The sequence below is a fragment of the Cygnus olor genome, chromosome 1 (genome assembly GCF_009769625.2).
Source record: "Cygnus olor isolate bCygOlo1 chromosome 1, bCygOlo1.pri.v2, whole genome shotgun sequence".
In the NCBI taxonomy this organism is placed as follows: Eukaryota; Metazoa; Chordata; class Aves; order Anseriformes; family Anatidae; genus Cygnus; species Cygnus olor.
The window spans coordinates 88,093,485-88,112,184 of record NC_049169.1 but is presented as its reverse complement, the minus strand read 5'-3'; the positions used below and the strand labels follow the sequence as shown (position 1 = coordinate 88,112,184).

Genomic DNA, 18,700 nt, shown 5'->3' with positions numbered 1-18,700 from the left:
GGAGAATATCCCCACACCTAACAGGAAGCCTCACAGAGAACATGCACATTTCTAGGGAAGCAAATTCCTAAAGCAATAGTAGGCTCTGATGCAACTATAACCAAACTATAGATCTATTTGACACACTGATAAAACTTTGAGTCCTAAATTTAGCTGTGATGGTGGTCAGCTAGCCACTGAACCCATGAGTGCGTTCTGAGACTGTGTAATGGGTGGGTTCTGCCAGCAACTCTCACTCTAAGCCTTTATTTTCTTCCAGTTTGACAAATTCCTTACAGGCAAGCACAAAAGTGCAAAAATCTGTCATGGTAAATACAAAGTACAAAATGATATGAGGTCATAGTCCTCACTCTCACCTGAAGTAGTAGATTACATGCATTTCATGGAGTGGTAATATTTGGATAATACAGCTGCAACCACTGCTGAATGTTACTGGTCCCAGCAGCATGCACAGGCTTATTATCTTAGATTTGTTTTTTCTGTTGTTGTTTGGTTGGTTTTTGAGCAACAGAGCTATGCAAAACAGGAAGCAATTGAGAATCCAGGCTTATTTTACCTTCTTCCAAACTAGTTAATTCATACCCTGAATAAAGCTTATCATAATAAATTATTCATCCACCAAGAATACGTTTAGAGACTTCTTACCTAATACACAGTTGCTTAAAAACAGTATTCAACCAAACTGCTATTCTCATTACATAATTCGATATTTCAAAACACATATTATCCTTTTTTTTTTTTAAAATCTTCCACAAAAAAGACTGCTCTAACTGCCTTTGCTGGCAAAATTGTTACTCAGTGTAAATATTAATGTAATTGACATGTTGAATTGATACTTGAAACAGCTCACAGCTGGTAGCTTGCCTAATGATTTTATTATTGTTATTATTTTGCATATCACAAAATGCCTTCTCAGAATTTTTTTCTTTGAATGTACACTTTTGTTGTCAAAAAACTAACTGGAAGCATTTTTTGTTGTTGTTGTTTGTTTTTTTGTTTGTTTGTTTGTTTTTAATTTTTCCATAATAATTAAAAACATCGATTTACACGTCTACAGCAGGTTACACAGACACATGTCAGACTGTAATGCTGCTGAGCGCTTAAAAGCCAGGATTCCCCCATCATTAGAACTGGGTCTGCACACCACAGATACCAGCTGTAAAAAAATTTACCCATCTCAGTCATGGCAAGCAACATGATGGACTTTCTACCAAAATAACCTCTGCACATGATACGTAATCAGCCAACTTACTGCTGGTAGTGGGAAGTCAGATATCACCTGATGCATTTTTAGAAGAACACCAAACTGACAGGGTGCTCAGTGCAGATCAACACTTCTGTGCAGTGTGGGTGCAATATCTGTCACTTGGTATCAGGAGCTAGGCCTAATGCCAAATTCCCTATATCACTGAACCACAGCCTGGCTTCCTGGCTTCATTTTGACAAAGTGCTCCAACACCAAATATCTCACACCTACTTCAGTTTTGAGGTAATGCCACAACTGCATGGAGTTTACTTTTATTCCTTCCTATTTTACTGTTTTGTTTGTGCTTGGTTGTTTTTCTTTTTGTTTGTTTTTCCAAGTCCTTCCTTATATCTGACCTTTGTTCCTTTCTCTTTTCTAAATAAATGGAACAAACTTGAGACTTACCAAACAAGCTTTCCAGTTTTCTTTTTCCTTATGACATTTCCATCTTGCAGCAAATTCATCCCAGTTTGCAGTAGTCCCAATTCTTTATTCATCTTTATTTTGTAAGATATTAATACCTTTTACCTGAAAACAAAATAGGATGAAAGTATGAAAATGGGGCAGTCGTCTTCTATCTCATGTTTTAGAAACAGCAATCAGAACTTGTGGGATTTCTGTTATCCCTTCCCATTTCTTTTTTTTGCCTAAGCAACAGCTCAGGAAGAACAGAATATACTGGGTAAACTAGGTAAATGACCTCTGCAGTCTTACAGTTCTTCCATCAACCTACTTAGCCCAGATGCCTTCTAGGAACACATTTTATAATCTGTACCATTAACGACATTTTAGATTATTGAAAGTGGGAAAAAAAATAAAAGTTCTAGTACACTTATTGTTCCTTTTGTTTTGGGCAAATAGAACCAAAACTAAGCTACTAATGTTCAATACCTTTCCTACTTTCAGGAAGAAAAGAAAAATATTTGGGTTTCCAATGCTACAGTGAAATTTTGTTTTTTTTTAAGAAATATATTTTACAATTAAATTTGAAGAAAATCAAACATTCTAAATACTACATTTCAAGCAAGGATTTTTCCAGAAGATATTTGCCATTTCACAAATAAAACAACATCTCTAAAAGCATGCAAACTAAATCTGGTGGGTGAGTCACATAAAGCTTGTAAAAGTGTGTTTTTAGTGGCTTATATTTAGGACCAAATTAAACCTGACAGTTTCTTTTAAATCAAATTACTAAGTTAGAGGTCATAGTATAAGTTGTGCTTCATCAAAAAATAGCCTTCTTTTCCTCTAGAAGTGTTCAAAATTAGGGAAAAAAAGATTTTACTCTGCAGCTGAATAAAATAAATCTATCAACATACTTCTTCTATCTCTATCACTCCAATGTCACATAGAGTAGAGCACTTGACTGAGTTTCTGTCTCCCATGCTCATGTCCAAATAACTCTAAATATGTAGTTATTTATTTTATTTTATTTATTTATTTATTTTACTAGAACAGGTAGGAAAGTCCAAGTTGATGCAATGTGAAAATACAGCTACACGTATATTTACGTGCTGCTTTCTAGGAAGTAAAAAGACTTTTCACATGGGGCCAGATACTATGCATTTGTGAGCAAAGCTGTGTTCTACACACTCAGGGCCAGATGAAGTGATCTGAGGGCACAAGGGCAGGTGGTCCAAAGGCAGCCAGATTATCTCTTACTCTGTGGTCAGACACCCCCATGGGATCACGAAAGCCAGCCGAAGCCTTGTTTCTGGTCTGCCAAAACGATTCCTTGGCACATGTTGGTGCTGCAATGAAAGAGCAGCCTTGGGACTGGGCAGGTCATGATCCACTGAACCACAGGGGCATTGCTTCACAGAGAGCCCTCCTGCCTATTTGACTTTTCCTTGACTTTCCCTCATGCTACACATGCCAGCGCTAAGGCTCTTTCTCATGGTTGTGCTACGTGTCATAATTTATGGTTTTGTTGTTGTTGTGTTGCTTCTTTTGGGGGGGGGGGAGGGGGGGGAAGGAAAAAAGGAAGGAAGAAAGACAGGAAAAGGAAAGACAGGAAAGGAAAAAAAGAGGATCAAAAAGTCCTACTAGATCCATACTGCTCTAGAAAGAAGGACAAGAAGCAAGTTATTGACATCATAGCAGGAGGATTTCTCACAGTCTTTTCCTAAGTAAACACCTGCATGAACTCATTGCTTAAAGCAAAATCAATTGAGTTGTGCTTATCTCTCAACACAGTTATCAATTAATGAGTTCTCTGTATTTATAAGCTTCATTATTAGAGTGATATTCTTCATTGTATTAACTTCTTTCCTAATAATTAAATGTTTGCGTGTGTCCCCAAGGCTATTAAAAAGATATCCACAAAAGTAATTATGAGGATATTCACAGTCCTTTTTACCTCAGAAGAGATAAGAGATTTTCAAGGAAGTGTCTTTAAGTTCACAGTTTCATTGCTCATAGTCATTCAATTAAAAAAAAAAAAATTAAAAAAATTACAGTTAAATGGGCATTCCAGTCCTGGAAGTTTCAAGATTTAAAAAAATAAAAAATAAATAAAATGGGAGAGAGCAAGGTTCCTAAAATGTCATGATTACAGAAATACTGAATAAGAGATTTTTTTATTATTTATTTATTTATTTATTTTAAGCTAGGTGCCCTGATGACAGGAAGGCGAAACCAATGGTAAAACGTTGTAACGGGATAGAGAGAAGTTTTTGACCTCAGTGGTGGATCATGAACAAGAGCAGAGTAACTCTTATGGGGAGCTCCTTTAACCATGATCTGTATCAATACCTGATGCAGATGGATAATATTGATATTGTACTAGAAAGTCTGCCTATTAAAATGTCAAGAAGCCTAATTTCAGCTTTGTGATATAAAATGGGATTTGAATTTTTCTGACTTTGGCATAACATTATCCTGAACTTGTTTATTGTCAGTCTGTTAGCAGTCTGTTTCCAAGACATTGCTGGAAGCTGGGACGCAGTAGGGGAGACCACCAACCATCCAGGATTATTGTTATGGTTGGGCTGGGGATTTTGTCTTCCCTCTCTACATGTTTCATACATTACTGACTCCAATAGCTCCAGAAGATATATTAGTTGCCATCAGTCAATATTAGTGTTTTTGTTATAGGCCTGCCCATCAGATCTGCAGAGCCCTGGGGACAAGGTCTCCCCTCCCAGTGCTTGGTCTTACAGGAATCCTGGGGGAGGTCACTTCTCTCACTGACTAGACCTTCTGCTATTTAGTTTCAGTAAAAGCAGTGCAAGTATTTTGGCAGTCCAGTGACAATACAGTAGCTGACAGGCTGAAGATAGCTTTTGGGAATGGGATTTGGACTTGCTCCTCTGTAAGACTGATTAATATGGGAAGTGAAGGAGAAAATGAATCCATTTTCAACAACTTCCATAGTTCTAACTCACCTGTCTGAAACTGGAAACTGCAATGTGTATTTTTGGCACTGGAAATCTCCTTTTGTCATAAATTGAGGGGAAGGTGGACAGCTCTGGAAGTGTGATCAATGACTTAACTAATCTTTGCTGTCCTACAAATCCCAAGGGATGTGTGATATCGGAAACAGATTTTACTGGCTACCTCTAGGAGACAAATCCTATTTAACTTAGAAAACACCCAGGCAGCACATTGGCCAGAGGAGGGTTCACAAGCTGTAGTGATGAGTGAGTGGTTCCATTCAGTTGTCTCGTTACCCTTAACTGGTTCTGATGGTATCTGTGACTTTCCTGTTTCCTTTCCCTGTCATGTCAGTCATTTGGGGGCATATTATCTTCTCAGTCATTTTTAAGAAGCTATAGCTTACCTCCTTGAAATTAGCATTGAAGCCGACCCCCCAAAACGTGTACTGATTTTGAAAATACATCACTCTCAGTTTTGTCCCCCAAATTCTCTTAGCCAACATGTGTTTACACTATATATTCTTACATTCTAGAGTCTTTTCCATAACAACGTGAGTTATTTAGGACTCATAGTACAGTATATATGTGTTAAATCAAATATAATTTGAATCAAAATAGGGAAGTAGACACAAACCTTTTATTAATAGTCTAACCATCGGGATTATGATGTTCTCCCTCTCCACATCATCTATACCTGAAGGTCAACCTTCCAGTATGGAATGACCTTGTGGGATCTTATTTCACCTTCTTACTTCTTCCTACCAAATATTCTTATCAAAACATTTATCTGATTATTTCTCCTTTCATCTACTTTAAGTATATATAACACACAAAACTTTTTTTTCCCTCCAAAATTATGAAACAACAGAAGTATGTTATTCCAAAGCAAATATATTCCCTGATTAAAAGCAAAGCAACTCCATCTGCTCCATCTATGTGTAGTTACAGCATTCACACAGAATATATGTAAGAAACCTGTCAACACTCAGAAAGAGTGGGAGGCATATGGTGTTATCACATAATTTCACTAAATTTCAAAACTAACCATACACAACTGAGTCTAATGCTGATAGTAAAGACAACATTATACTTTTATTGGGTATTCTTTTTCAGTATAGAAGCACCCACAACAGGAAGCACAGTTGAACAACAGGAAATAAATTAGGATGAGTAGGCTATAAAGGTGCCGTATCTCACTGAAATATCAGATGCCCCACAGGGCCAGAATATCAGACCTGATTAAAGCTGTGCACACTTGTCATTAAGCTACTTCTGCAGCCATCACTTTTGAACTACGTAGACCAGAATCTACTCTTCTACTGCATCAATTCTATCTTAAAGAATGTGTCCTTATAAACCCAGGAGGGGTCACACAGAACTCCTAAGGCCAACCAATCCAGGAGGACAACAAATACTAGCTGGACAAGGGCAGTGGAAGGTACATCAAGCTGCTAAACACTGGTGATTTGGTAATTAAACAAAAAGGTGAAATTAAGCAGCAGGAATTCCCACACTGAGCTACTCTCTTTCATTAGGACTTGAAATGCCTTTGAAATAAGATTATCACCAGATTACCACAGTCTTTAAATTTCCGTTTCTTTTGAAAGAAAAGCCAAATGAGAATCAAACAGTAGTCTACTTGGTAGCCCTTGAGCCAAGTATGTTTTTATATTTAATGCTGAAAAAAATATGTCTTGTTCTATGTACGGTAACACTGTATATCTGTCTGAATGTGAGTGTGAATGAGACAGATGCTAAAACTCCACCTTTTGTCACATGAGAAAAACACAAACAACGAGACATTTGCCTTGCTGTTGTTTGTTTTACATTACACACACAAGATTTCTAATGAAAAAATGTGAGGGAACCAAAGGAGATGATGCAACAGTAACCAGTGCTTGGGTTATTACAGCAGAAATGAGTAATGAAAATTTTCTCCTGTGTTTAGCTGCTGGTTGAATGGCTCCACGAACCCTGGTATTCTCTACATTTTTCTCGTGATTTTTTAGGATGGTGAATGTTTCAATTGATATAAACTTCTTGATCTCAAGTCATCCTTACAAAAATTAGGATTATAGCATCAGGTACTCTGATTTTCAGTAGTTCTCACTGCCTAAATTAGCCCTCTCTTTACTTATTTGTATAAATAGTTACAGATCATTACATTTTCACAGTATTTTCACAGTATAGTTTAATTATGGACATCCTTCATTCTGTAATTCTTGTGATTGGAGGTATCTTAAAATAGACTAACTGACACATTAAACTACACTAACTTCCTTCACAGCAAGAAACTATGTTGTACATCACCAGCCTTCAAGGACAAATCTTCAGGGCTTCTCTCTGTCCGGCTTTGAGCTCTCAACTTATCATTCATAATGAACCTTTTGCCATCAGGCACAACTGTCAACAGGTGACAAATCATTGTATCGAGTGGCAGTTTTTCACTTTTTGTTGCTCCAATTCCCTTTCTGACATCCTCTTATAGGCTATATATTTTCTATAGAAACAAACACATTATGCTTTACCAGCCTTTCATTTCCCAAACTCACTCTCTAAATCACAAAATAAGGAATAGCAAAAATCCAAAGTTTAACTACCTTTTAACCACAGATAAGTAGTGTCTTCCAGATCAGAGAAATATAGTGGGCATATATTGTGCAGGCAGAAAACTAGCTAATTCAAGAGCTCAAAAAAACAAAAACAAAAACAAAACAGTGCACACATTTTGAAAGGCAAGGGGTTCTTTTCTTCAGGAGAAAGAAACTTCAAGAACTCTGTGAGTTAGGATAGGAGAAGGGGAAATATGGTATTCCTTACAGAAAGGTCACTGAGATTGTCTACCAGAATGATCACAGATGATATCCCAGGAAATAATGCATGCTATTTCCTTAAACTTGTGTTATTTCACTGTTTTTGAAACAATGCTATCAATCTTAGCATGGTTGTTGCATCCCTGGACGAATAATTTTTTTGGATTCTTTTGTAAACCTTGGGCCTGCTGGTGCAGCTGCAGGAATGAAGTGCACAGGTTGCAGCTGTGAACCACTGGTCCTGGGCCTGACTCCACAAAGCCCAAATGTTTTAAAAAGGAAGGCTGAGCACAGTTGCTCAAGATCAGTATGTCAACCCCAAAGAATTCAAAAGGTAACTATGTCCAGGCCACATATCCAGCAAATCCTTAGTACAAAACGACAAGGTGCACATGTGCTTGGCAGTGATACCAGTTGGTTCCTGATGCTTTTGTTGGCTTTATTAGACCATACAAATTATGCAATTGCTTACCTACAACTGGGTCTTCAAACATGGGTAACAAAAGTAGATAGGCTTCTTTTACTACAATTTTTATGCACGTTTCTTGCTTTCCCCCCAGTCCTCTCCTTTGATGCTTCCCAGGACCCCTCCAAGACAGTACTCTCCAGTCACTTTGAATTCTTGTTTCCTAGGACCTGCTATACTCCCAGTCTTCCCCGTATTATACTGGAGAAATTCCCCACAGCACTGAACTGTATTAATACCAACTGGCCTCCACCCAGCCACTAACTACTATGAAATGTCATACCTTCTAACCCTCTACTTTTGTGGAGATAGTAATCTGTCAACAGTTTTAGCCTGTATTAGAAACATAGGAGTGGCAGACAGATGGACAAAGACAGCACATTCATATACCACTAATCTCCTTAGAAACCAAGCTAAAAATATTTATCTTAAATCTAGAATGAAATTCCTATTTAGGAGCAAATGGAAGTGCTGTAATAATTCTCAATCTATTCCTCCAATCACTTCATCCTACATGCTTTAATTTTCCTTAGTAATTTGTGTGGTTACCTAGTACATGCAGAAAGTCTTTCAAATTCTCTTGGTTACTTTATGCTTAGACACCTACTTCACAAACCCGTACAAAAGTTTTTGCTGCTACAGTGACCTGCAGACTGACAACACTTAGAAGGATCATTTAAAGACTACATTTTACCTAACTCCTCCATGTGAATTAGAAAGTTTAGAGGGATAAGCATAATGCAATAGGATGCTCTGCCATTTACCCAAGCCATGTCATTTCCAACCCTTTAGAAATACAAGGGTAGCTTCAAATGCCTTCCCAGAGAAGTAGAAACAGCATAGCAGTGCCACAAAACCTGAGAGGTGCATGTTTAGCAATTCTATTGACCATTCCTCTTCCCATATCTAGCTGAACTGTGGGAAAACAGCAAGCATATAGCTAAAATGTGCACTTTGTTCCCCAGAAAGGAACAAAGAAAAGCATACAAGGATTGGCTGAGTACATACCCTGTAATACCTTCCATTTCCATTAAATCCTCATTATCAAAACACAGCAACCTACCTGATCCATCCACTTCCCTCACAATTTCTGCCACTTCCTCTGGTCATACTACCAACACAATTTAAGGAAGCAAAACTAAAAGGTACCCAACATCATTGTGAGAGAAAGAGGACAAGAAATGCTGTTAGCCTGGCATGCGAATAAAGACCACATCTAGAACTACCTGTATCTACTGATGCAGAACAACCTGTCTGCATGGACAGTTGCAGTTGCACAGGTCTTAGACCACCATGAACAAATAAGTCCTGTGGTGCTACTTCCTTGTGCTTAGTTTTCAGGTACTGATACTTTAAGGAGGACTTTTTGTTGTTGTAAAGATTAATAAATCAATAAATATAGGTAAGCAATACGAAAACATCTTTCAACACGTTGGGCCCTTATGCTTCCTGAAAAGACTAAAAGGCCAAGAGTTTCAGTGGAGCGAAATAATGACTTTTCCAAACTAAAAGATTTGCTGCTACTTTGCAATGGAGAGGAGCAAGAGAGGGATGGTGGAGTGAATCAGAAGATAATTCCACATATAATTTGCTAACTTATTCACATTCAATTTGCAGCCATTAAGGCAATCCTTCCTCCCCAGGTACTCAAGAGATTACTCTAATGCTTCCACTGGGATTCTCAAGAATGAATCCCTGCAGTTTCACAGGACTGCTATGCTTCGACTGTTTTGTCTGCTCCCTCTTCTGTGCACAAATGTAACACTCATTACAGCTAAAGGGGTCGTGTGGAAGCTGCCCCAGGAGAGAAATATTGCAGAACACCAGTCACATAAAGTTAACTGTTTACTCTATGTTATGCAAAGTTTCATAATTTACAATTACTTTGTTGCTCAGAATTGTGAATTTCAGTAACACCTAAGAAATATCAGCTGTGACCACATGAAGCTGATGTGCATATTTGTTACTGAAAAAGGTGAGAAAAATGCAACTGGTTAGCAGGCCCAGCCACTGCTCTTCCAGTGCCACCACTGACACAGGAGCGGAGTCCATGGACTTCCTCAAAGCCAGCTGCAGCCACGAGGGACGTGGTGACAGAATTGTCACATGCTTTGTGTGACCTCAGTCATTCCTCCACATCCCCAATATCACATCAGCCTTCATCACTGAATGACATGGAACTACCATACAGTTGTTGAGGGAAACATCACAGTGTTTATAATGGTCTTGCTGTTATACTTCTGGATCCAGAGGTTCCTGACACGAAGTTTAATGTTAGGTGAACAGAGGAAATGGCACAATGACTGCCCTGCATAGAGGGGCTGCCTCACACTTTGGTTCTCCAGATTCTCACACACAGACATACCTTATAGTTCAAATAGATAACTACCTGATTATTACAAAAGCAGCAGAAACACTATTATTATTATTATTTTGAAAAAAACGTCCAGATTGATCAAATAAAATAGTAGTAGAAGAAATATGCTTACTCACAAGTATGCTTTTCAAAGACAGGCTGAAGTACAAGCTGAGAGTTAGGGCACATATTCCTCTAGCCAGTGAAAAATGAAATTCGGGACAAATAAAAGAAAAGCAAATTACTCATTTCTCCCAACTCAAACTCAAAGCCTTTATTTTCCAGGAAAGACAAAGAGTGTACATGGTTCACAAATGAGTTAGTTGTATACACAGAAGTCTTTTTTTTTTTTTTGATGGAAAGCACATTATAAAAAAAAAGATAAGAAAAAACTAGAAGTATAAAGCAGGACTTATTAGTGAAAGATCATCATTGGTCATTGTGTGTTGTATTCATTTAGAAACTGCCTTGGGCTTGCTGAATTATATTATAAGGCTAACAAGGGGTGAAAAATGTGAAAAACACAGGTGATTTTTATCCTTAGAAGCTGAATTTATTTTTTTATTTTTTTCTCCACAGCCCAGAAAACCAAATGTGCCATTAATATGGACTAAGTAGTTACAATGGATGGTAGGCATTACCACCTATAAAAGAGCAGTGTGTACTTTACAAAAAAATGGGTGAAAAACAGTTTTCCTCCTCCCTTGGCTTGACAGAATCAGAGCCAGACATCTTTTAGAGTATGTTGTAAAACATTATGAGTCCAGCTTTAGCCCTTTCTCTCTCTCATAAACACACACGCACACAGAGGTCAAAAAGTTGAGGTGGCTTGAGTGGCAGTCAGTCAGGAGATATTACCTAGGGACATAACTATCAGTTATGGACACTAATCAAAAATAATTGACAGGCACATAGATTTAAAAAAAAATGTTTAAAAGTCATAGAATACTCTTTGATAGATCAGTAATACTGATGTAAATAAATTAGAGTAATTACTAATGTAACACTGATGTAAATAATACTTGGGCAGGAATTTTATTTTCTGAGTTCCAGATTGACATTTAGATCATATGGAGAGGTTTTGTTTTTTTTTTTATTATTGTTCTTCATGTCCCAGGGGGTGATATGAGAAATGCATCTTAGAAGACATGAATTGAATACTTGTGCTTGTTTGGCAGGAGTAGCTGATTACCAGATATTGAGCCTTTCACTTTTTGGTCACTGGTAAAAATTAAGCTCAGTCAAAAGTGAAGCAAGTCCCTGCCACCCATCAGTTTTTCAGTGATCTTTGTGAAGCAAAGTAGTGCCTTCAATTCTGTTTATAATAACCAAACCTCCACGGTTCAAAAGGAAAACAAAGAAAAACAAACAAAAAACCCAAAGACATTATTATTGCCAGTTTTAAGAGAAAGTCTAGAGAAATTCCTGACCCTGCACATCAGAGTTGTGCCGCACTTCGAGAGCTGCCTTTCTATATACTTTCTCAGCTCTATGGATACAGAAACTACACGTGGCTACAGCTTAATTCACATGACAGCCTACAGTTTAAAAGAAAAGAAGAATGTTTCTAAGCTTAAGAGTAATGCACTTCAGTCATTTATCAGTAAAACCTAGCATTGTCAGAAAGTCATCATACCCAGGGAGAGAAGTTGCTGATATTCTGTGTAAAAAACCGGGGGGGGGGTGTTATGACTTTTAGAAATAAATGCCAAAATAGAATAGAAGTGACAGAACAGAAAGACTTCCCACCAGCAGTGTGCACAAAAAGGACTCCACTCCATCTCTTCAAAGCGTATAAACCCAGACATTGCAGGCGGAGAGTTACGGTGCCGTTGGTAGCATGAGCCCAGGCAGAAAGTGCTCGGCGTTGGCTGCCACAAGGACAGACACAACCCCTTTCCCTGGCGTCCAGCACTAGCAGTGCAACGCTGGGCACCTGGCTGGTTACAAACTGGTAGCACTTATGATCCCCAGCAAAATCAAAAGGAGCTGCTCGGATCAGCAGGAGCTTCTGTAATCGATCAATCAATCTTTTCTTAGTGAATTATGAATTTCACAGATATTGCAAAGCCACTCTGAGTTTGCGTAAGTAGCCCAAGAGTTTCTCCTTTTTTTTGTTTGTTATTGCACCTACTTTTTGAGAGAGTTTAAGTAGTTTATAAGCTCTCTTGAGAGCAACATTGAGAAATCTGCAATGCAATTAAACATTAAATCTCATCCACAACACAAAGCATATGGATCATGCTTTAATTTCAGCAATCTCTAAATAAGACTTTGCTTCTGTGCTCATTTAAACCAAAAAGCAGACCAAATGCACTTCCCCAGCAGCACCCTGCATTGAACAAGAAATCTGCACCATCCGGTTGCTTATGCTGGCACCTGCTACTTATTTAGCTGCCACTACTCAGAAACTCAAGCTCCTGGAAAGTTCGTGCACAAAATGCTTGGCATCGATCATTTTCTCCTCAATTTAGACTTCACCCTTATATCCTCAAGCTGCACCATATAGTGAAGCTCGTACTCCTCCACTTCTAAAATACCTTGACTTCAAATTTTCAACATGGAGGAATTCCCTAAAGGAATAATAAGGAACGATGTTGCAGAAATTCTTTCCCATTTGGGAAAAATGACATACACATTTCTCAAGACATAAAAAGTATTTTTTTACTCTGATCAAATGCATTTCAATTACATTAAAATGTTTTAGCATACTACACTGTTGTATATATATATTCCAAAGTAACTTTATAATATATTATTATGCAAGGAGATTAAATTATTCTGCTGGATGCCTGAAATGTTTTGGAGTAGAATAAATTCCATCACTGCCTCTGCTCACCTTTTTTTTTTTTTTTTCCAGCACCTGTCAGACTGCAATTGTTTTGAAGCAGTTGTTTTGGAAAAGTATTTTCCAAAGGTTAGAAGAGATTCAGCTGTGATCCCATTTCATATTAACTGTGGCTGATGTAAGATATTTCTGAAGTTTCACAACATGTGAAGTGCCTCTGCATTTATTTGGGCATGCTAGTAGCAAAAAGTCTTGCACTGGGGAAACAAAATTTGAAGTGATCCTAAACAAATTATTAAACTTGTTCCTGCAGAATGAAAGATAATGTTTATAATTTTAAAAGCCAATCTACTCTACTTTTGAAAAAATACAAGCCTTCATCAATTAAGACAGTTGCACACAGACACATGGAACAAGGATGACAAAATGTTTGGTTAATCAACAATATTTTTAGATTCCGCGCATTGCTCGCCAAGACCAGGGGAACTGATTATTGAACAAAAATGATTACACTGATACGGACACTTTCATTCCTGTTTTGTTAGTGGCAAACTATTATTATTATTTTTTTTTTTTTTTTAAATCAACATTTATGCCTTTTTATCAGCACATAGAGTCTAGCCTGGGCTAGTAGGTGCTTTACAGATTGCTCTTTTGTACATATGCAGGAATGCAATTTTGCAGAGGTAGTTTTATTAATTTCTAATATTAGTATTTTTCAGTTTCTGAAGACAGTGTGGAAGGAAAGCTGTAAAGGAGATAAGTTATTAGTGCTCCAGTAGTATAAACATCATTTTAGAGAAAAAATAATAATCAAAAACTCCAAACATTTTGTTGCTGATAGGGGACCAAATTATGTTTCTGGCTACACCACTGTAAACTTCAGAAGAAACTAGATTATATGTAGTTTAGACATAGTTTAAGTAGGTGTCTGCCTCCATGAATAAGGCTAAGCATGGCAATACAGAGATTCAAGTAATATTCTTTTATTATTATTTTTCTGACCTTTCATACTGGAAAAATATACTCACAAGATGGAGATCGAAACATTATATATATAGCCACTACTGTGAAAAGTAGTTTTATTTTGATATTAAAAGTTACATTAACATTTTAATTTTCCAGTAAATTCTCTTTTGTGGATAGTAGTGCAATTATCCACGTTACAAAGATGACTTTTATAATTCTCTCTTATTTTTCCAAATGAAAATATGTAATAAATTTTGCATCGTGTGTAAAATAAAGAAATTTTGTCAAAGATTTTCAGCACAAGCAGGCAAATTTAACTTCAATACTAACTTCTGACTTTGGAAAAGGATTTCAACCTCAGCCTTAAGCATGGTTTAGCTTCATATAATATGCTACTTTCTATTACATAAGATGTCTTTAAAAAGTGAGCCCTTAGTCCTGAACAAAGCATAGGAGTATTTTAAGGATCTGGAGAGCCACAGCTGATCTGTGGGCAAACAGTGAGCAAGAGCTGTGATTCAGCTAAGGATCACAGTTCCTATCTGAAGGACTTCCCGAGGCAGTCAGCCCTGAGGGGGCGAAAAACGGGAGCAAGCTCTTCTGGATGAAGATGCAGAGAAACTAACAGCTCAAGTATGGTCTCAACCTCAGCAAATATCTTTCCTGCCCCTATGGAAGAAAGGAAGAAACTCTCTTAAAGGCAAATGGAAGACAGGAAAAATAATAATAGTGTTCTCACTTCTCACCAGAAAATAAATTCACATTTTTGGTGACTTTTTGGTGATTTCAAGAGGTACTAGAGGGACCTAATTTTAATGGGCATTTCCTTGGTTCTTAAAGGCTCCCGAGGCAGCTTTTGAGAGATCATTTCTTCAATATGAGCAGTCGTGTTAGTCAGGGCAGCATATCCATTTGTCCAAACACATCACTTTAACCAGTCAAAAAAAAGACAGCCAATTAAGTAAGTAAAAGTCTGATCTATTCTGGAGATATTTAAATTTCATTTTACATTCAGAAAATTATCATTTCATCATTGCTCAACTAGAAACCAATCCTTCTCTTCTCTTAGCAAGAGACAGCTGGGACAGGAGGAAGACTGGAGGCCAGGATCCTCCCTCCCCTTTACCTGCCATCTGAGCTCCAGTGAGTCACTTCACACCTCCCAGCTTCACTTTCAAAGACAAAATATTCAACCCACCCAACTCTGACCCTCAGGGTCAAACAGATCAAGGATCTAGCTCACCACACATGGCTGTCCCATCAGATCTACAGCAATGCTAAGTGAAGAGTAAGGGAACCACTATCTCACCCACCATGGAAGGCGAAGGCAGTCTCACGACCACCAGGGGACAAGTCTCAAGGTATGTGTAATACAGCTTCTGTGGGCTTAGCTGTAGGGACCAGGACTTGAGGTTAAGCTTCTGGGGGACTCTGTGTATGGACCCCGAGCACATCACCCCCACTGGGGGTTTGGCTGTGGGGGCTGTGTTGGCCCTGTGGCTCCCTGACACGCTTATGTGCTTGCACAAAGTGCAGTTGCAAATGTGGCCAAAACCTGTCATCACTTTCATATTTAAATAACGTTTCCACGGGACATTCACATTTGAGGTGACTACAGGGAACTCAGAAAATTCAAAGGATTTTAGGCTCTCTCAACCTAATCAGTGTTCAGCTATTGGTTCACAACACTTTTAAACCATTTATTGCCAGCAGACAATATTACAGAAGACAATGGAATTGATAACTTACTGATTGCATTACTTTACTTCATCTTCACTCACAAATTCCTGTTTATTTTCATCTCATTTTCTCTAAAGTGATCTAAATTCTTTCCTATTCTCTCTGAAAGTAATTTCAATAAAGCACTGGTTCTCCAGTCACTGCTTCTGCACCACCACTTCTCCTTTCTGTGGCTGAATGATCACTGACCTTTTGAATGCAGCCATCAGCTCGTCAACTGAAGCACAGAAACAACACATTTTTTTTCTACCAGAACATGGGTAGTGCATATCACGTAGCTGTGAAGTTTCTTTGTAAATGTCTTTGAGTCTGCTACACACATCTTGTACGCGAATGCCAAGTATCCACAACTGCAATGACATTTTGGATAGAAAACATCCATGTTAGCAGACTCAGCAGGGCTCTGACCTGGATCACATGTACAGCGTCAACCTACTTGCAGCTATTTTGGCTATGGCCATCTGCTGTCCATAGCATGCAAACACGGGGAATTCTGCCCCTCTGAGGAAACATCTGTCCCAGAAATGAACAGCACACACTGAACCAGCTTGTGAAACTGAAGGAGAAGGCACAGCAGGCACCTGGTCTGCACAGAATACTGTCTCAGCTCTGAGTGCTGATATAAAGACAAGGGGTACAATCAATGCATTTCTTTATTTTTGTTTTTTAAGAATTAGTCCAACTTGCCAAATGCTACTTGGTTGCAAAAATTAGCGCACAGTGTGCAGAAGGGTGTCATCAAGCAAATGGTAAGACTCTAAGAATGATTAAAACAAAAGATGTAGATATCTACCAGTTACACCTCATAACAAGAGCTATTTCATACCAATAATCCTCCCAGTTTAAAGATGAGGAAAAGGATGGTGAAAGAAGTTCATATCCAGAAAAATGCATTAATGTGAACACACACTAATAAACAAGCAGAAATAGTAGTGAATTTAAACTAATGAATAAAATTTGGTGGCCTCTAACGTCAAGGCTTACAGATTTGCCCAGGGCAAATCACAATAAGCTTTCACAGTATGACTTCAGAGTGTATCTTAAATTGAACAGTAAGAGAAGACCTTACTTCTTCTGGTAAGGATTCTGGTTGCTAGGATTATGTAGCACTTGTGTAGCCTCTTCCCAGTACTGTACAAAGGAACCAGCTTGGGAGCACAAGCAAGGGAACATATCGCCATTTACCTGTCCAGTATTAAACAACAGGATACTAGTCACAAGACCACAGCTGATTTTACTGAGCTGCTCACAATTATAGCACCAAGAAATTTTAGGAATTGTTTAAATCGAGGACAATGAATTGGCTCAGAGAGCATCCATATGGAACTTCCCACCCAGAAGGGCCACACTGAAGAAAGCATGGCATTTATTCTAGTAGAAACCAAAATGAGCAGAATACTAAAGCATATATTCACTAAAGCATGCAGAAACAGGGCAGCAAGGAACCATTCTACTTAGCTGAGCATTACAAGGGAACAGTTTCTTGGAGAAAACAAAGTTGTAATGACAGCACAGTTTGTGCATAAGGAATTCTGTAATCTTTTTAGTGGATGAATAATAGTTGTTTCAACTTACTCAGAACCCAGGGACTGAAACGGACACCAGACTACTGACTGTATTAGATACTAGAAACTTCATTTCTTGCTCTGGATAGCTATTTAGCACTATGACAGAATAAGAAATAGGAAAGAAGTAAGAGAGAGTTTCACTGAAATGGACCAAATTGGAGCACACATCACTAATCCCAAGTAATGAATGATATGGGCTCACTCTGCAAGGCTCCATTTGTTTAAAGAGATTCATCATAACCTGAGTGACTGACAAAGTTCCCTGCAAGCAGAAGAAGGGCATAAATATCTAAGCAGGTCTTAAAAATTCATAAATAAATTCAAGAAAATCAGTGACCTTTCTTCTTCCCACCAAAAACAAACAAAACAACAGTAACAAAAAGACATAAGAAGGAGGCACCAACAATAAGATAAAGGATTAGATAGTCAGAAAATCTTTCCACATTATTTCTGCTCCTTCCCCCACAAAACCTTGACACATCCATCTTTCCTCATCCCTCTCCTTTGGCATAAAAGTTGTGATTGTGATCATCTGCCCACATATTTGGCAGGAGGGTTTGGAGAAAAGAAAGTGAGAAAACCTGACTTTAGCATATGTACAATGCCATAGAGTTGTTTTTAGAAGTAAGGTTCTGCACGTGGAAGGAGGAAGCAGAAGCTTAGCTGAGACACCAAAAGAAACTAAACATTTTGTGGATTTGAATTCAAACCAAAGCAAAAAAAAAAAAAAAAAGCCTCGGAAAGAAGAAAAACTTGCAATGGAATATCAGAGAATCAAAAAATAACGTAAGCACGTAAGCAGATTTAAAGAACATAGCAGCAGAAGACAAAAACATGTCATCTTCAGAGCCATTTGAGGTCTTACCCAGCATCCTCTGTGCATGCTAGCCCATGGAAACCCACCAGCCTTCCAGATCCCTCAGAGGCAGAGTCTGTCCTTGGTGATCAATGGTAATATCCCCAAGCATCCCAGCCCTCCCCATACACGCACACAGTTGCAATGTAACACCAGCCTCATCTTGCGAAATATCTGTGCTGAAGATGGAAGAGTCTTTTTGCAGGGCAGAGTCATACAGCTGGACTCCAGGGAATGTTCTGAGGATGCTCCATTACATGCGCTGTAATGCTGTACCCATTATACTCATTTTCTTCTTCTCATTCCTAAAGAAATAATTAGATGAACTATGAAGAATCACATCTCTGACTAAGTGCATCTAGTACCTCCTCCAGATAAGCTTAAAATAAAATCCAAAGTGCAGTTTGTATAGAGAGAATTCCAGTCCCTTCTGAGGAGGCACTACAGAGACTCAGTTCCCAGGGACTGAGAGGATAAGCCTAGGTCTGCTTATCCAGAAAACAGGCAGGGCTTCCCCTTTC

General features: G+C 38.3%; 1 long non-coding RNA gene across 10 annotated transcripts in view; it reads right to left on the bottom strand.

Annotated features, from left to right (window-relative positions):
* Positions 1–18,407, bottom strand: part of LOC121075104 — a 201,482-nt gene extending 183,075 nt beyond the window's left edge. Inside the window, exons 1-4 of one of the 10 annotated variants that reach the window (XR_005822737.1) lie at positions 16,825–17,305; positions 15,945–16,105; positions 13,098–13,303; positions 1,652–1,774 (exon numbers count right to left, since the gene is read on the bottom strand). This is a non-coding gene — a long non-coding RNA (uncharacterized LOC121075104). Of the gene's footprint in view, positions 1–1,651; positions 1,775–13,097; positions 13,304–15,944; positions 16,106–16,824; positions 17,306–17,330; positions 17,417–18,188 lie in introns of those variants that run through there. The other 9 variants (XR_005822740.1, XR_005822726.1, XR_005822738.1 and 6 more) reach the window with 9 other exon arrangements.
* Between the last annotated feature and the right edge of the window lie 293 nt (positions 18,408–18,700).